Source organism: Odontesthes bonariensis, chromosome 8 (assembly GCF_027942865.1).
Source record: "Odontesthes bonariensis isolate fOdoBon6 chromosome 8, fOdoBon6.hap1, whole genome shotgun sequence".
In the NCBI taxonomy this organism is placed as follows: domain Eukaryota; kingdom Metazoa; phylum Chordata; class Actinopteri; order Atheriniformes; family Atherinopsidae; genus Odontesthes; species Odontesthes bonariensis.
This window is the reverse complement of record NC_134513.1, coordinates 27,297,984-27,303,919: the sequence shown is the minus strand read 5'-3', so window position 1 is coordinate 27,303,919 and position 5,936 is coordinate 27,297,984. Positions and strand designations below refer to the sequence as shown.

The window sequence follows — 5,936 nt, the reverse complement described above, 5'->3', positions numbered from 1 at the left end:
TTTTGTTCAGATTTACTAAGGATCTTATATCTGGTTTCACAGTTGTATGCTTTACATACAAGTTTCAGGCAAAGGACATACAAATTGTGTAAGATTTATCTATATCTTTTCCATATGGGTATAACACTGTCGACATGTTGATGTATATTTCTTTTTTTATATGTGCTAGCTGCATATACAAGCTATTTATTGCTAGCTTAAAAACTCATTGTTTGTTATTTCTTTTATGATTTAATTGTACAGACGCTGTATCGGGGCACACCTCTCATTGCATATCTGTGTGTGCCGTACATGTTTCCAGAGTTTCCAGAAAATAAATGGAGATCGCCTCCGATGAAAACTTCGGGTCCTGTGTCCGTGTGGTAATCAGTCAAAAATAATCACAACGCAGGGTGCAGATAAACACCACCGGTTACATAGGTGCTAAAAATGTAGCTGCTACCAGCTGTTACTACCTCATGGAAAACCCTAAAACCTGAGTCGAATATAGTCAAGTGGAGTAGCGTTTTGCATTTATGTTCACGTTTGTCATATTTTACACAGTCAGGGAAGTAATGGTGTCAGGATGGCCGAGTTATCTAAGGCGTCAGACTCAAGGCTTCATTCCTTCCTTGGGACAGGGACTTCTGGTCTCCAAAAGGAGGCGTGGGTTCAAATCCCACTCCTGACACTAATTTCTTGCTTAAATCTTACTTTCTTATTAGAAGACCGTGAAGAAAGCCATGTCAGGCCATGGTGAAAAAAGGCATTTATCTCTGAAGACGGGCCTTCAGTTCCTCCCATTAACATACACAATTCTGGTGTGCGATGAGGCAGTTCTCCTGCTACATTAAGCTCTTTTCCACTCGTACTTACTCACAACCACCTCAATGTGGGTGGGGTCGTTATAGCAAGGAGGTCCAAAAGTCCTGTGATGTCACTTTTATTGGACAAAACATGACACAACAATTTAGGACATCAAGCTGAAGGTATACATGCTACTTGGTCTGTGTCTTTGCGTCTAGTAATCCACCTCGTTGATGATCACAGAATACATCAAATCCAACTGTTGCTGTTGCCGGGTTCTTGTTAAGGAGTGGCTTTCATGACTCATCCAGTGACATCACTCCCTGGCCAATCAGTTGCCTGCAGTCTGTAAATGTCACATTTTTGGCTGGACTCAACTCGACCCCGACCGAGTAGGTGCTAAAAATGTTCCACCTTGTGCCAGGTGGTATTACCTCTTGGAAAACCCTAACAGCTGAGTGGGATCCAGTCGAGTGGAGTAGGTAGAGGTTGAAAAGGAAGGAATGTGTTCCGATGTCATTCGAAATCTCTGAAAGTTGACTTTGACTTGATTTATCTCTTCTTTTTTTTTCAGAAGGCATGTTTTATACCATGTGAATAGCCCGGCTAGCTCAGTTGGTAGAGCATGAGACTCTTAATCTCAGGGTCGTGGGTTCGAGCCCTACGTTGGGCGTAGCAGTTTTAATAATCAACGGATGTTTGATCCAGCACTTAAAGTCAAAGTTCAACTCTGTTACCACCATCACAGCGTCCTCAGTGGTGCCTCTTTGAATGATCACAAACCTCCTGAAATGCACAATATGAGTAAAAAACATTCAAACTTGAGCAAGAACATTACTTTGACCTTTCTTTGGGCTCATGTCATTTCTGTATTCCCCGTTTGCTCAAGTATGATCATTTACTTTAAAACAAAAGAAGGAAAATCTGAATAACAACCCATGGCCTCTGGCCCTCTCTTGCTTTCATTACTCATCCAGTGACATCACTCCCTGGCCAATCAGTGGCCTGCAGTCTGTAGACGTCACATTTTCGGTTGGACTCTACTCGAATCCCTGCCGTGTAGGTGCTAAAAATGTAGCTGCTACCAGCTGTTACTACCTCATGGAAAACCCTAAAACCTGAGTCGAATATAGTCAAGTGGAGTAGCGTTTTGCATTTATGTTCACGTTTGTCATATTTTACACAGTCAGGGAAGTAATGGTGTCAGGATGGCCGAGCGGTCTAAGGCGCCAGACTCAAGGCTTCATTCCTTCCTTGGGACAGGGACTTCTGGTCTCCAAAAGGAGGCGTGGGTTCAAATCCCACTCCTGACACTAATTTCTTGCTTAAATCTTACTTGCGTATTAGAAGACCGTGAAGAAAGCCATGTCAGGCCATGGTGAAAAAAGGCATTTATCTCTGAAGACGGGCCTTCAGTTCCTCCCATTAACATACACAATTCTGGTGTGCGATGAGGCAGTTCTCCTGCTACATTAAGCTCTTTTCCACTCGTACTTACTTACAACCACCTCAATGTGGGTGGGGTCGTTATAGCAAGGAGGTCCAAAAGTCCTGTGATGTCACTTTTATTGGACAAAACATGACACAACAATTTAGGACATCAAGCTGAAGGTATACATGCTACTTGGTCTGTGTCTTTGCGTCTAGTAATCCACCTCGTTGATGATCACAGAATACATCAAATCCAACTGTTGCTGTTGCCGGGTTCTTGTTAAGGAGTGGCTTTCATGACTCATCCAGTGACATCACTCCCTGGCCAATCAGTTGCCTGCAGTCTGTAAATGTCACATTTTTGGCTGGACTCAACTCGACCCCGACCGAGTAGGTGCTAAAAATGTACCACCTTGTGCCAGGTGGTATTACCTCTTGGAAAACCCTAACAGCTGAGTGGGATCCAGTCGAGTGGAGTAGGTAGAGGTTGAAAAGGAAGGAATGTGTTCCGATGTCATTCGAAATCTCTGAAAGTTGACTTTGACTTGATTTATCTCTTCTTTTTTTTTCAGAAGGCATGTTTTATACCATGTGAATAGCCCGGCTAGCTCAGTTGGTAGAGCATGAGACTCTTAATCTCAGGGTCGTGGGTTCGAGCCCTACGTTGGGCGTAGCAGTTTTAATAATCAACGGATGTTTGATCCAGCACTTAAAGTCAAAGTTCAACTCTGTTACCACCATCACAGCGTCCTCAGTGGTGCCTCTTTGAATGATCACAAACCTCCTGAAATGCACAATATGAGTAAAAAACATTCAAACTTGAGCAAGAACATTACTTTGACCTTTCTTTGGGCTCATGTCATTTCTGTATTTCCCGTTTGCTCAAGTATGATCATTTACTTTAAAACAAAAGAAGGAAAATCTGAATAACAACCCATGGCCTCTGGCCCTCTCTTGCTTTCATTACTCATCCAGTGACATCACTCCCTGGCCAATCAGTGGCCTGCAGTCTGTAGACGTCACATTTTCGGTTGGACTCTACTCGAATCCCTGCCGTGTAGGTGCTAAAAATGTAGCTGCTACCAGCTGTTACTACCTCATGGAAAACCCTAAAACCTGAGTCGAATATAGTCAAGTGGAGTAGCATTTTGCATTTATGTTCACGTTTGTCATATTTTACACAGTCAGGGAAGTAATGGTGTCAGGATGGCCAAGTTATCTAAGGCGTCAGACTCAAGGCTTCATTCCTTCCTTGGGACAGGGACTTCTGGTCTCCAAAAGGAGGCGTGGGTTCAAATCCCACTCCTGACACTAATTTCTTGCTTAAATCTTACTTGCGTATTAGAAGACCGTGAAGAAAGCCATGTCAGGTCATGGTGAAAAAAGGCATTTATCTCTGAAGACGGGCCTTCAGTTCCTCCCATTAACATACACAATTCTGATGTGCGATGAGGCAGTTCTCCTGCTACATTAAGCTCTTTTCCACTCGTACTTACTCACAACCACCTTAATGTGGGTGGGGTCATTATAGCAAGGAGGTCCAAAAGTCCTGTGATGTCACTTTTATTGGACAAAACATGACACAACAATTTAGGACATCAAGCTGAAGGTATACATGCTACTTGGTCTGTGTCTTTGCGTCTAGTAATCCACCTCGTTGATGATCACAGAATACATCAAATCCAACTGTTGCTGTTGCCGGGTTCTTGTTAAGGAGTGGCTTTCATGACTCATCCAGTGACATCACTCCCTGGCCAATCAGTTGCCTGCAGTCTGTAAATGTCACATTTTTGGCTGGACTCAACTCGACCTCGACCGAGTAGGTGCGAAAAATGTTCCACCTTGTGCCAGGTGGTATTACCTCTTGGAAAACCCTAACAGCTGAGTGGGATCCAGTCGAGTGGAGTTCTATGCGATCAAATAAGGGTCAGAAAGATTTTGTACTTGTACAATGATGTGTAATAAAGTTTTGAAGTTTTAAAAATATTTTGTGTCTATGTAAAAACATTTTGTGCATGTGTAACAAAGTTTTGAAGTTGTAATTTTTTTTTTGCATGTGTAACAAAGTTTTGAAATTGTAAAAACATTTTGTGTATGTGTAAAACTAAATCCGACAGACACACAAATTCCCCACCTTCAAGTACGACCCTGAAGTTACAAGTTTAAAAAACTCAAGTTACGAGTACAAATTTTGACCCTGTTTTGACGCCTGTGTGAAGTTGGCACCCCTTATATTGAAAATATGAATAAAAGCGTTTTGGTTCGTTTGTGCATCGTTTGTGCACGATTGTGCAGGCAAAATCAGCGTTTGTGCACAAACCGTCTTTAAGATATTTAACTTTTAAGTGGTTGGTGACCTTAGGTCACTCAGCACCCCATTAACATCCAAATGACTCGAAAATGGTTGGAATCGTTTGTGCATCGTTTGTGCAGGCAAAATTAATGTTTTTGCACAAATAGTTTATAACTGCTGTGTATGTTATTTTTGTTTGTTTAAATATTTTATTCATGTGGTTTATTTTTGTATAGAGTTATTTGTGTTGTGTACTGGGTGGGATCCAACGTTAGCCACCTGTTGCGCAGGGGACGCAATTTACAGAAGGAAGAAAACGAAAGATTTAAGAAGTTCACGCTAAGTTATAAGTTCACACTAAGTTATAAGGTATAAGGTATAAGCCAAGTATTTTCCATATTTGATTTTTGGAAGATATTTTTTGGTTAAATAAGAAGACTCATTCCCCCTGATTTATGTGCAGCCAGCGAGATATGTGTGTGTTTCATTTCTCGTCGAGCTGTTTGGTTTTAACGTGTCAATTTTGTATTTAATGATTATGTGTTTATTTGTATAATTGTATAATACAAACTTAGACTTAGAAAGGAAAATATGCTGACACAGACAGATTACCACCTGCCTCAAAATGCAATACATCGGCAACGTTATGAGTAAGCACATTCTTTTTAAATTAACATTGATTATATCATCTCGTCTTGTTGGAAGAAGGCTTCTGTTCAGTCACGTTCCATGTTCGACGAGATTCAGAACTTGTTGCAGCCAAAACCGGAACCAAACTTCTTTTTTTTAGGCCTGACCTTTTAGCAGGTCACCTTGAGTTCATCTCATGGCATGGTCAGTGAATTACTTATTTTATCTAGGTATGTATGTATTGTTGTTGAATCATTTATTTGATGTGAACAGAAATTATCAGACTGTAACTAAAACTGTAAATAAGTTTGGTTTAAACAAGCCAGACTAGAACATGAAACGTTTTGTCTGGCAGTGCAACGTTCAGAAAACTGCAGGCTGTGGGTGGCTCCAAACCAGTCAAACTGCCTCTGCAGCAACAGTGATTCAAACGTGGGGGGTAACTTGTGAGTGGAAGACGGGTTTGTTGTCCTTTTGTGACGGACCTCCAAAGCAAAAACATTTTCCTCAGTCAGGGCGGTTGAACCAAATCAATCTTTGGTGTAGATGACAACATGCGGTAGGATGACAGACTTTTCTGTGGCAATTGTGACCCGTTTGGCCAGGTCATTATATTCCTCCCATTTACATGAGGATCGCCGACAGAGGGCCACATAATACCCAATTGCTTTTTTGCTTGACCCCGGCCGAAAAGCAACAATGCCCCTGAGTGTGAACTGCTCCTGCTGTAGCATGATGTTCACTGGAAATTGATTGAGCATGAAGTGATGATTTGTTCCCAACTCCACAAACAGGG

The 5,936-nt window shown here is 41.7% G+C and overlaps 5 non-coding genes across 5 annotated transcripts; all 5 read left to right on the top strand.

The window, feature by feature from the left end:
• The first annotated feature begins 559 nt into the window (after window positions 1-559).
• trnal-caa (transfer RNA leucine (anticodon CAA)) lies at window positions 560-670 on the top strand. Its single transcript has 2 exons — window positions 560-597; window positions 625-670. It is a non-coding gene; the product is annotated as a tRNA-Leu (tRNA).
• A 716-nt stretch (window positions 671-1,386) lies between these two features.
• Window positions 1,387-1,459, top strand: trnak-cuu (transfer RNA lysine (anticodon CUU)). The gene has a single exon. It is a non-coding gene; the product is annotated as a tRNA-Lys (tRNA).
• A 529-nt stretch (window positions 1,460-1,988) lies between these two features.
• On the top strand, window positions 1,989-2,099 carry trnal-caa (transfer RNA leucine (anticodon CAA)). Its single transcript has 2 exons — window positions 1,989-2,026; window positions 2,054-2,099. It is a non-coding gene; the product is annotated as a tRNA-Leu (tRNA).
• Window positions 2,100-2,815: 716 nt separating this feature from the next.
• On the top strand, window positions 2,816-2,888 carry trnak-cuu (transfer RNA lysine (anticodon CUU)). The gene has a single exon. It is a non-coding gene; the product is annotated as a tRNA-Lys (tRNA).
• Window positions 2,889-3,417: 529 nt separating this feature from the next.
• Window positions 3,418-3,528, top strand: trnal-caa (transfer RNA leucine (anticodon CAA)). Its single transcript has 2 exons — window positions 3,418-3,455; window positions 3,483-3,528. It is a non-coding gene; the product is annotated as a tRNA-Leu (tRNA).
• The last annotated feature ends 2,408 nt before the right edge of the window (window positions 3,529-5,936 follow it).